Below are 12,450 nucleotides of genomic sequence, written 5' to 3'. Positions count from 1 at the left end.
AGTCTTGTACAATTGCTTCCAGCGCTTTGGTCTTGGCCTTGAGGCGTCGCAGATCAAGGAAGCATCCATTAATCCTGTGGCAAATTGTTATTCCCACACCAGTCTGTGAGAGAGCAGAGACCAGCATCGTGGTAAACAGCAGGCTGAACAGAGTAGGCATGAGGACATAGCTTGACATTGTTCGTTATTAGGAAGGGGTCAGAGGTGCAGCCGTTTTGGATAACCCTGGCCATCATGCCATCATGGAATGACCTGACAATGCTGACCAGCCTTGCAGGGGCAGTTGAACTTGGTAAGAATGAGCCAAAGGCCTGTACAACTGATGGTATCAAATGCCTTCAGCAGGTCCACAAAGAGGATGTAGAGGTTCTGGTTCTGTCCCTAGCATTTCTCCTGGATCTGTCTGAGAGCAAAGGTCACATCCACTGTCCCTCCATTAGATCTGAAACCACACTGGCTCACTGTCGTCACGGAGGTGAGAGGTCATCCTGTTCGGTATGAAATGGCCATGATCTTCCCAGCTATGCTCAGGAGAGATATGCCTCTGTGGTTGTCACAGGATGCCCTGTCCTCCTTGTTCTTGTACAGGTGGATGATGTTTGCATACCTAAAGCTCTGTGGTACACAGGCTTTCTTCCAGAACTGCTGCATGAGCTCTGTCAGCCTCTGAAGAAGGGTTAAGCCACCCCTCTTGAAGACTTCTGGTGGGATCCCATCCAGGCCAGGAGCCTTACCTGGCTGCAGCTGGTTGACTGCCTTCCTAGATTCTACCAATGTGGGGGGACCATCAAGGACCTCCAAGACTGGGTGCTGGGGCATGTCTTGTGTGGCCTGGTCATCTATCTGGGACGGCCTGTTCAGCAGTTGGTTGAAGTGGTCTGCCCAGTGTTGGACAATGTCGCCTTTGTCAGTGAGAGTGTTCCATCCGAGGAGTGAACTGGTGCCATGATGTTGGAGGAAGGTCCGTACACTGCATTTAGACTATCAAAATACTTCTTTGTGTTGCTCTGGTTAGCATGGTGCTGAAGCTCTGCTGCTTTGGCCTCCCGCCAATGACCTTTCAACTTCCACAGCTCAGCCTGGACATAACCACAGTGGTGCTTCAAACGGACATGTTTGGGGGTTGACTGCTTGTCACTGAGCCAACTTGCAAAGGCTTCCTGCTTCTGCTCGTGAAGGGTGACGATATTAGAGACGTTCTCATCGAGCCAATCCTTATGCTTCCTCTTGGGCCGCCCGAGAACGGCGCTTACAGCCCTGTACAGGGTGTCTCTGATCCTGTTTCAGGGTCTGTTTCCTCAGGCAGTTGCTCAAGTTGTTCCTCCAGTTTGCTGATCAGCTCTTCTGTGATGCTGGGGTCAGTGAGCCATTGAATGTCCAGCTTCTGCTTAATGCCAGCCTGCTGGCGCCTGTGCGCCTGGGGATCTGAAATGACAGCTTGCGTCTCAGCATGAAGTGGTCGGTCCAGCAGTCTGCACCCCTCAACGCTCTGGCGATGATCACATCCCTGGTGTCCCAGTGCTTTGTGATCTCGTAATCAAACAGGTACCAGTTCTTGGAGCCCGGGTGCATCCGGGTTGCCTGGCGGATGTCTGGAAGCTGAAAGAGGGTGTTGGTGATCGTCAGCCCATTTTCTGCACAGAAGGTGAGTAGCAGCTCCCCATTTGAATTCTCCTTTCCAAGGCCATGCTTGTCAATGACTTCCGGCCAAGACTGTTGTTCATCGCCTACTCGGGCAATAAAGTCACCAAGTAGCAGGACCTTGTCGTCTTTGGAGACAGAGTGTAGTAGCTGGCCGAGCTCCTGGTAGAACGGTTCCTTCTGTTAAGAGGTGTAGGTCATGGTGGGTGCGTAGGCACTGATCAGAGTCAGATGAATCTTGGCTTTCAGGGGCAGCCTCATTACCATGAGGCGATCGTTGATATCTCTGGGGGGGGACTCCAAGTTCCTGACGATTGTGGTGCAGATAGCAAAGCCAGCTCCGGCTTCTCTGGACTCATCCTTTCCCGTGCCACTCCAGAAAACCATGTTGCCAGCCCCTACTTCTGTGATTTCATTCGTCTCGGCCGGGCGTCTCTCACTGAGCGCTTCTGGAGCTCCAAGTGGCAAGCTTCCTTTGCCCCCTTCTTCTGTCAGTGTAAACAGTTCCACCACTTGAAGGCCAGGAGCTGGACTTGGTTATCAGAAGCTAATTTGAGACGCACACCATTGGGAGCTAATCCCCACTACCACCCTGGCTATGAACTCTGTTTGGAACCAATGGCTCCAAAGTAACCAAGAACCTGTCAATCTCCACTTTAAATATAACCAATGACTTGGCCTCCACAGCCATCTGTGGCAACAAATTCCACAGATTCACAAACTTCTAGCTAAAGAAATACCTCCACATCTCTGTTGAAAGGGACGAATACACTGCACTCACTGACAGTGAGTATAGGAATAGAGTGAGGTGGAGGATAAATGTGTAGCTGAGGGATTGGAACAGGGGGCAGGGATTCAGATTTCTGGATCATTGGGACCTCTTTTGGGGCAGGTGTGACCTGTACGAAAAGGACGGGTTGCACTAGAATCCCAGGGGGACTAATATCCTGGCGGGGAGGTTTGCTAAGGCTATTGGGGAGAGTTTAAACTAGAATTGTTGGGAGGATGGGAACCGAACTGAAGAGACTGGGGAAGAAGCTGTGGGCTGACAAATACAGAAAACCTGGAGACAGGGTGTGAGGGAAGATAAGCAGGTGATAGAGAAGGGTCATTTCAGATGTGTCTATTTTAATGCAAGGAGTACTGTGCACAAAGCGGATGAGCTTAGAGCGTGGATCAGTACTTGGAGCTATGATGTTGTGGCCATTACAGAGACTTGGATGGCTCAGGGACAGGAATGGTTACTTAGAGTGCCAGGCTTTGGATGTTTCAGAAAGGACAGGGAGGGATGCAAAAGAGGTGGGGGCGTGGCACTGTTGATCAGAGGTAGTGTCACAGTTGCAGAAAAGGAGGAAGTCATGGAGGGATTGTCTACTGAGTCTCTGTGAGTGGAGGTTGGGAACAGGAAGGGGTCAATAACTGTACTGAGTGTTTTTTATAGACCACCCAATAGTAACAGGGACATCGAGGAGCAGATAAGGAGACAGATTCTGGAAAGCTGTAATAATAACAGGGTTGGAGGGTTGCGGATGTTGTTCCTTTATTCAAGAAAGGGAGTAGAGATGGCCCAGGAAATTATAGACCAGTGAGTCTTACTTCAGTGGTTGGTAAGTTGATGGAGAAGATCCTGAGAGGCAGGATTCATGAATATTTGGAGAGGTATAATATGATTAGGAGTAGGCAGCATGGCTTTTTAAAGCACAGGTCGTACCTTACGAGCCTGATTGAATTTTTTGAGGATGTGACTAAAGACATTGATGAAGGTAGAGCAGTAGATGTAGTGTAAATGGATTTCAGCAAGGCATTTGATAAGGTACCTCATGCAAGGCTTATTGAGAAAGTAAGGAGGCATGGGATCCAAGGGGACTTTGCTTTGTAGATGTCAGTACCTCCAGTTGAACTCTGTCTTTTTGTGTGTTTCCCCCTAGCTGTCAGTCTGTGGATTTGTATTGCCATGTGCTCCTGTCCCTGCTCCTGCTCTACTCCGGCCCCTGTATTACTGAGTACTCTGTCTCTCATCTGTTTCTCATTATTACCTGTATTGCTGCCACCCATGTCTCATTGTGCTCCACCTATCATCTGCCTCTCTGGTTATTGCTCAGTGTATTTCAGTCCTGTGATTTCACCTGTTTGTTGTCAGATTGTGCCAGTGAGTTTTCCTGAGCCTTTCCAGCATTCATATCTGTACTCTGCCTGTCTGAATATCGACTCTGCCTGTTTCCCGATTCTGGTTTTTGGATTTCTCTGGATGTTTTGATCTCTGCATGAACTTTGACGCTGACTTTGTTTGCACCTCAGGATTTGTTACTCAATTAATATCCCTGTGGGTACAGTACTGGACCCCTGCTCCAGTGTCCTGACAGTACAATCTAGCCAGAATGGATCCAGCAGACCCCAGTCGTCTGAGAGCTGCCCTAGAACAACAGGGAGTGATGCTGGGGAAACACCAGAGGCAGCTGGACTCCGTGTTCAGGGGAGTGGATTCGCTTTCTGCCAGTGTAGCCGATCTTGTGGCCCAGACTCAGTCACTCCAGCTGTCCCAGAGTGCCCATCAACATTCTGCGACTGCATCTTCCACCTCGCCCTCCTCATCCTCGAGCCCTGTCTGCCTCCTCCAGAAAAGTACTCAGGTGAGCCTGGTACCTGCCGCTCTTTTCTTTCCCAGTGCAGCCTCATTTTTGAATTGCAGCCAACAACATTTCCGACTGATTGAGCCAAGGTAGCCGATGTCATCACCCAACTGTCCGGTTGGGTGAGAGAATAGGGAATGGCCGTCTGGCAGTCAGGCTCCCCTTTTTAGTTACTTTCTGAGGAGATGAGAAAGGTGTTTGATCTCTCCAAACATGGGAGAGAGGCTGCCTGTGAAATTCTGCACATGCACCGGAGGTGCAGATCTGTGTCAGATTATGCTATAGAATTTGGGTTTGGGTATTTGATCCTCCACAATATTCCGCGTGGGAATTTAAACTGGAGGTAGCAGGTTTTTTTTAAACGAGGTTGTGTTGTGAGCTCGACATCAACCCAGCACGGATGGAGAGAGCGCTCGGGAGCGGTCTGTCACCGGATCGAATTCGGGAACCTCCGTTCTCGAGCCCGGCACTGATCTCACTGCGCCACCAGTCGAGTTCTGGACCCTAGCCGCCTCCAGCGGTTGGAACTCGGAGGCACAGTACGACACCTTCCTGAATGGCCTCTCCGATGACATCTCAGATGAGCTGGTCACCCAGGGCCTTCCTGCCACCTTTGAATCCCTGGTCGATTTGGCCTTCCGTATTGATGTTTGCCTTCAGCAGTGCCACAAAGGGAGGGGTTCCAGAGGGTCCCTGGGGGCACTGGGTGAGTTCCAACCTCCTCGTCAGTCTACATTACCCTGCCATTTGCCCCCACCTACAATTCTCGTTCCAGAACCTGAAGCTATGAAGGTTGACTGTAGCTGCCTGACGCCGATGGAAAGACAAAGGAGAATCAGCACCGACTCCTGTCTGTACCGTGGCCAACCAGACCACTTCATCTCCACCTGCCCAGTAAAAGCCAAACATTCACCAGTAGGATGAGGAGTACTGGTGAGCGTGACCCCTGTCCTGCCCTCCTCGACACCGATCACTCTTGTACCTGCTTCTCTGGAGTGGTGCGTCCAATGGCGAGCAGTGTCTGTCTTGGTCGATTCTGGTGTGGAGGGGTGTTTTATCAATTCTGGTTTGGCTGCCCAATGGGGGTTACCCACATCTGCTCTCTAGTCACCATTGGTGGCCAATGCCTTGAACGGTCAGAGACTGGCTAACGTCACCCATGTCACGGCCCCGGTGAGTCTCAGTTTATCTGGCAACCATTGTGAACAGTTAACCCTTTATGTTATTGACTCTCCTCAAACTCCCAACATGGACCTCAAGACTGTGTTCAGCAAGTCCCGGGCCGCTTCTCTGCCACCTCATCATCCATATGATCGTGCCATTGACCTCTTGCCTGGCACATCTCCCCCAAGGGGCCGCCTGGATTCCCTGTCCGTACCGGAAACAGAAGCCATGAGTAAGAACATTCCAGAGTCTCTGGCTGCAGGCATCATCCGGCCGTCTTCCTTCCCTGCTGGTGTCGGTTTTCTCTTTGAAAAGAAGGATGGCTCCTTGCATCCATGCATTGATTACCGGGGACTGAACGAAGTCACTGTTAAGAACCGTTACCCTCTTCCGCTCATGACCTCAGCATTTGAACTACTGCAAGGAGCCTCAGTTTCCACCAAGCTTGACCTCCATAACGCCTACCACCTTGTCCGTATCTACAAAGGGGACGAGTGGAAGACGACCTCAACACCACCTCAGGCCATTATGAGTATCTGGTCATTCCATTTGGTCTCACCAATGCCCCCGCCATCTTCCAAGCCCTGGTAAATGACGTTCTCCGGGACATGCTGAACCAATTTGTTTTTGTGTATCTTGATGACATTTTGATTTTTCTCTAAGTCCCTTGCTGAACACACAGGTCACGTCCAGAGTTCTCCAGCACCTTCTGGAGAACCAGCTCTTTGTGAAGGCTGAGAAATGTGAGTTTCATCGCAATATCGTCTCCTTGCTGTGGTATGTAATTTCAGGCGGTTCCATTCAGATGGACCAATAGAAGATCAAGGCGGTGGTCGAATGGCCCCGACACTCGACTCATCAGGAGTTGCAATGCTTCTTCGGCTTCGATAACTTCTATCGCTGCTTCATCAGAAACTACAGTACACTGGCTGCCCCACTCACTGCTCGTACCTCATCGGCTGTCAGATTCTCCCGGTCCCCTGCTGCTGAAAAAGCATTCTCTGACCTGAGGGAACGTTTCACCTCTGCCCCCATCCTGATTCAAGCCGACACCGACCGGCAGCTCGTCGTGGAGGTGAATGAGTCTGACGTTGGTGTAGGAGCTGTTCTCTCTCAGTGTTCGGCCAAGGATGAGAAGGTTCACCCCGTGCCACCTTCTCCCACCACCTCACTCCCATGGAGTGGAATTACAATGTCGGAAACCGGGAGCTGCTGGCTGTGAAGCTAGCTCTGGAGGAGTGGAGACTTTGGCTGGAGGGAGCCAAGGTGTCATTCTTAGTCTGGACTGATCACAAGAATCTGGAATATATCCGTACGGACAAGTATCTCAACTCTCGTCAAGCTCAACACGTACAAACACGCTGGAGGAACTCAGCAGGTTGGACAGCATCCGTGGAAATGAGCGGTCAACATTTTGGGCCGAGATCCTTCGTCTTGGTCCCTGTTTTTCTCGATTCAATTTTACTCTGTCCTTCCGCCCCGGTTCCAAGAATGGAAAACCTGATGCCCTCTCCAGAAGATTTCCCCCCTTTGAGGTACCCGATGTTGTCCTCCCTGCTCACTGTCTCGTGGGAGCAGCGCAATGGGATATCGAAGCCATGGTGCAAGCTGTTCAACAGAGCAAGGCAGCCCCGTGTCAATGCCCCACTGACCATGTTTATGTCCCCAGCTCTGTCCACTCACAGGTATGGCAGTGGGGTCATTCTTCCCGGTTATCCTGTCAACCCGGAACCAGGCGTACTCAGGCCTTCATCAGTCAGCGGTTCTGGTGGCCCTCCATGGGAGATGACATCCGCAACTTCGTCTCAGCCTGCTCGGTCTGTGCTCGAGGTAAGAACTCTAACCGGTCACCCGCTGGCCTGTTACAACCCCTGTCTATCCCCAAGAGACCCTGGTCCCACATCGCCCTGGATTTTGTCACAGTCTTCCCCCATCAGATTGTAACACCACCATTCTCACAGTAATTAATTGTTTCTCCAAGTCTGTACCCTTCATTCGTTTACCTAAACTCCCCTCGGCCAAAGAAACAGCCAGATTACTAGTACTGCATGTTTTTAAATTACATGGTTTGCCTGTAGATGTTGTCAGACAGGGGCTCTCAATTCACATCCAATAAGGGTGTACAAGATGATGAGAGGCACTGATCATGTGGATAGTCAGAGGCTTTTTCCCAGGGCTGAAATGGCTAGCATGAGAGGACACAGGTTTAAGGTGCTGGGGAGTAGGTACAGAGGAGATGTCAGGGGTGAGTTTTTTACGCAGAGTGGTGAGTGTGTGGAATTGGCTGCCGGCGATGGTGGTGGTAGAGGTGGATACGATAGGGTCCTTTAAGAGGCTCCTGGACAGGTACATGGAGCTTAGAACAATAGAAGGCTATGGGTAACCCGAGGTAATTTCAAAGGTAGGACATGTTTGGCACAGCATTGTGGGCCGAAGGGCCTGTATTGTGCTGTAGTTTTCTATGTTTCTGTGCTCAATGGTGGGGAGGGCTTTACCTGTGCTGGACTGGGCTGTATCCACTACTTTTTGTAGGATTTTCCATTCAATGGCATTGGTGTTTCCAGACCAGGTATGATGCAACCAGTCAGTATACTTTCCACCACACATCTACAGTTTTAAGGGGCTTGTAAGTAGGTACAGAGGAGATGTCAGGGGTAAGTTTGTTATTACACAGAGAGTGGTGAGTGCATGGAATGGGCTGCCGGTGACGGTGGTGGAGGCAGATACAATAGGGTCTTTGCCTTAATACACTCAAAATGAATACTAGTGTGGCATTGGCCTTGGGACTATGTGTATCCAACCATGAAGGGCACAGATAGGATGAATGTGCACACGTTTAACGTGAGAGGGGAAAGGTTTAATCAGAACCTGAGAGGCATCTTCTTTTCATCCAGAGGGCAGTCTGTACATGGAATGAGCTGCCAGAGGAAGTGATTGAGGCTGGTACTTGCACATTTAAAAGGCACTTGGACAGGTACATGAAGATGCGTAGTGAAGGGAGCTTCACTCTGTGTCTGACCCCGGGAGTGTGTGATGGGATGGTGTGGAGGGAGATTCACTCTGTGTCTGACCCCGGGAGTGTGTGATGGGACAGTGTGGAGGGAGATTCACTCTGTGTCTGACCCTGGGAGTGTGTGATGGGACAGTGTGGAGGGAGATTCACTCTGTGTCTGCCCTTGGGTGTGTGTGATGGGATGGTGTGGAGGGAGATTCACTCGGTGTCTGACACCGGGAGTGTGTGATGGGATGGTGTGGAGGGAGATTCACTCTGAGTCTGACCCTGGGAGTGTGTGATGGGACAGTGTGGAGGGAGATTCACTCTGTGTCTGACCCCGGGAGTGTGTGATGGGACAGTGTGGAGGGAGATTCACTCTGTATCTGAACCAGAGAGTTTGTGATGGGATGATGTGGAGGGAGATTCACTCTGTGTCTGATCCTGGGAGTGTGTGATGGGACAGTGTGGAGGGAGATTCACTCTGTGTCTGACACTGGGAGTGTGTGATGGGACAGTGTGGAGGGAGATTCACTCTGTGTCTGACACTGGGAGTGTGTGATGGGACGTTGTGGAGGGAGATTCACTCTGTGTCTGACACTGGGAGTGTGTGATGGGACAGTGTGGAGGGAGATTCACTGTCTAGGAATCTATCTGCAGTATCCCAGTCCAGCAGCAGATGGCAGTACTGGCTGCCAAATGAACTGCAAGTTTCCATTAATGCAGGATTCCCTCTGTCATTTGGAGAAATCACTTTGGTGGGTTGGGGATACTGTCACATTAATTTTGTGTGTTTATGGATTTTATGATTGAAAAATAAATAAATAAATTACCAGTGGTCTTTATTGATTGGTCTGACTATCAGGAAAATGACATTTCTCTCCATTTTAGGGAAATTGCAATTTCTGAGCGCTGGCTAAATGAACTTCAAAGTTCTATAGACAGGATTCACAGGATCCTGGCAGAAGTGATGGTCATATTGGGGTGTAGAAGCTGGTGTGAAGGTCACAGAAAGGTACATTTAAGGTGATTGGAGGAAAGTATAGTAGGATGTCAGAGTGGCAGGTACATGAAATGTGGTGCCAGGGGTGGTGATGGAGGCAAATACATTAGGGGCATTTAAGAGAATCTTAGATTGGCACAGGGGTGGTAGAAAAATGGGGGACTCTGAGGGAGAGGCACAGCACTGTGGGCCGAAATGCCTTTGCTGTGCTTTACTGTTCTATGTTCTAGGGAGGAGGGAGATCGAGAGGGGAAGAGGGAAGAACAGAGGGGCACAATGAGGGTAAAAACGAGAGAGTGACAGAGTTTAAGAGGGGAGAGAGTGGGAGAAGGAGGGACAGGGCAGAGAGGTAGAGGGAGGAGAAGATGAGTGAGAAGAGAGGTGGAGTCAGAAAAAGCAAGGAGAAGGGGAGAGCATTCGGGGAAAAAGAGAAGGGAGTAAAGGAAAGAATGAGAGGGTGGTTGAGATCGAGGCAAGGGTGGCGACAGCTGAGTGGAAGATGAGGGGGAGAAGGGAAATAGAGGGGGAGTCAAAAAAGGAAAGGGATGCAGGCTAGAGAGAGAAGGGTGGGAGAGGGGGAAGCAGAGATCTAGTTAGGAAAGGGATGGGGGGTGAGAGTGAGGGAGGAAGTGAGACTGGGACGAGAGGGGGACCCAGAAGGTGAGTATTGGAGGCAATTTCCTATCCATGCTAGTGCCACAGACTCTAATCTTGTTCAGCAGCCTCGTGTGGCACCTTGTCAAAGGTTTTCTGAAAATCTAAATATACAACATCTACAGACTCTCCTTTGTCCATCCTACCTGTTATTTCCTCAAATATTTCCAACAGATTTGTCAGGCAAGATTTTTTCTTAAGGATTCCATGCTGACTTTGGTCTTATTATGTGCCTCCAAGTACTTTGAAACATCCTTAATAATGGACTCTAACATGTTCCCAACCACTGAAATCAGGCTGACTGGCTGATAATTTCCTTACTAAAACAGTGGAGTGACATTTGCAATTTTCTAGTGTTCCAGAATATAGTGATTCTTGATATATCACAACTATTGTCTCCACAATCTCTTCAGAACTCTGGGGCATGGTCCATTTGGTCCAGTGATTTATCGACCCTCAGACCTTTCAGCTTCCCAAAGACCTTCTCCTGAGTAATAGCAATGGCACTCACTCCTGCACCCTGAGACTCTCATTTCTGGCAATCTGCTCGTGTCTTCCACAGTGAAGACTCATGCAAAATATGTACTTAGAGTTCATCTGTCATTTCCTTGTTCCCCCTTTATTAGCTCTCCATCATTTTCCAGCAGACATATCCACTCTCACCATTCTTTTACTCTTTTTATATATCTGAAAAAGCATTTTGTATCCTCTTTTATATTGACTAGCTTACCTTATCGTCTTTCCTTAGTTTTCTGTTGGTTTTTTAAATCTTCCCAATCTTTTGTCATGCCTTTTCTATCTCCCGTTGTAATTTATATCCCACACCCTGGCTACTGTTTGGAGGCCTGTATATAACTCCCATCAGGGCCTTTTTACCCTGGCAGTTTCTTAACTCCACCCACAAGGAGTCTACATCTTCCAATCCTATGTCACTTCTTTCTAAGGATTAAATTTCATTTTTTTTCCCCAACAGAACCACCCCATCTCCTCTGCCTATCCTTCCAATACAAGTGTATTCTGGGGCATTTGGCTCCCAACTGTGATCACATGGGGGAAAAATGCACATATTCCAGCCAATTAGGGTTTCTTTGCAACTGCATGTAACTCTCTTCTTTTTGCTTTAGTCTTGTCGAGTCTTGATTGAAACACAGCAAAGACAACACTGCCTGTTAACCTTAGTCCACATTCCAGGAAAGATTAGTGAATCACAGTTTAAGGAGCAGTATTAACTTAGTTCAAGCCACAGTGACAGCGTTAATTTTTAGTTACTGTAGTTTGAGAGTTTTTGGTTAGTGATCCTGTTGGCCTAGCATTACCTTTGTTCTGACCAGTTCTTATTAAAACTCAGTGAACTGCTCATCCTGTGTCTCTCCCCCTACATTTGGGCCATCACTGAACTCCTGTCAGTCCAAGTGTTGTTTTTAATGTTACTGTACCCACCTCAACCACTTCCTCTGGCAGACTGACAGACAGACATACTTTATTGATCCCGAGGGAAATTGGGTTTCGTTACAGCTGCACCAACCAAGAATAGTGAAGAAATATAGCAATATAAAACCATAAATAATTAAATAATAATAAGTTAATCATGCCAAGTGGAAATAAGTCCAGGACCAGCCTATTGGCTCAGGGTGTCTGACACTCCGAGGGAGGAGTTGTAAAGTTTGATGGCCACAGGTAGGAATGACTTCCTATGATGCTCAGTGTTACATCTCGGTGGAATGAGTCTCTGGCTGAATGTACTCCTGTGCCTAACCAGTACATTATGGAGTGGATGGGAGTCATTGTCCAAGATGGCATGCAACTTGGACAGCATCCTCTTTTCAGACACCACCGTCAGAGAGTCCAGTTCCACCCCAACAACATCACTGGCCTTACGAATGAGATTGTTGATTCTGTTGGTGTCCGCTACCCTCAGCCTGCTGCCCCAGCCCACAACAGCAAACATGATAGCACTGGCCACCACAGACTCGTAGAACATCCTCAGCATCATCTGGCAGATGTTAAAGGACCTCATTCTCCTCAGGAAGTAGACAGCTTGTTCCATATACAGACCAGTTTCTGGGAAAGAAGTTGCCCCTCGGGTTCCTATTTAATCTGTCCCCTCTGACCCTAAAGCTGCACCTTCTAATTCTTGATCTCTGAACCCTGGGAAAGACTTCCTGTGCCCCTTATGATTTTATACAGCCTGTCTCCTATGCTCCAAGGGGTAAAGTCTCAACCTGTCCAACTTCTCTCCATAACTCAATCACTCGAGTCCCAGTAACATCCTCATAAATCTCCTCTGTACTCTTTCCAGCTTAATGGCATTTTTCCTACAGCAGGGTGACCAAAACTGAACACAATATTCCAAATGCAGCCTCCCC

This window comes from Hemitrygon akajei, chromosome 18 (assembly GCF_048418815.1).
Source record: "Hemitrygon akajei chromosome 18, sHemAka1.3, whole genome shotgun sequence".
In the NCBI taxonomy this organism is placed as follows: domain Eukaryota; kingdom Metazoa; phylum Chordata; class Chondrichthyes; order Myliobatiformes; family Dasyatidae; genus Hemitrygon; species Hemitrygon akajei.
The sequence above is the reverse complement of the archived record's forward strand: the minus strand, read 5'-3'. Positions refer to the sequence as shown.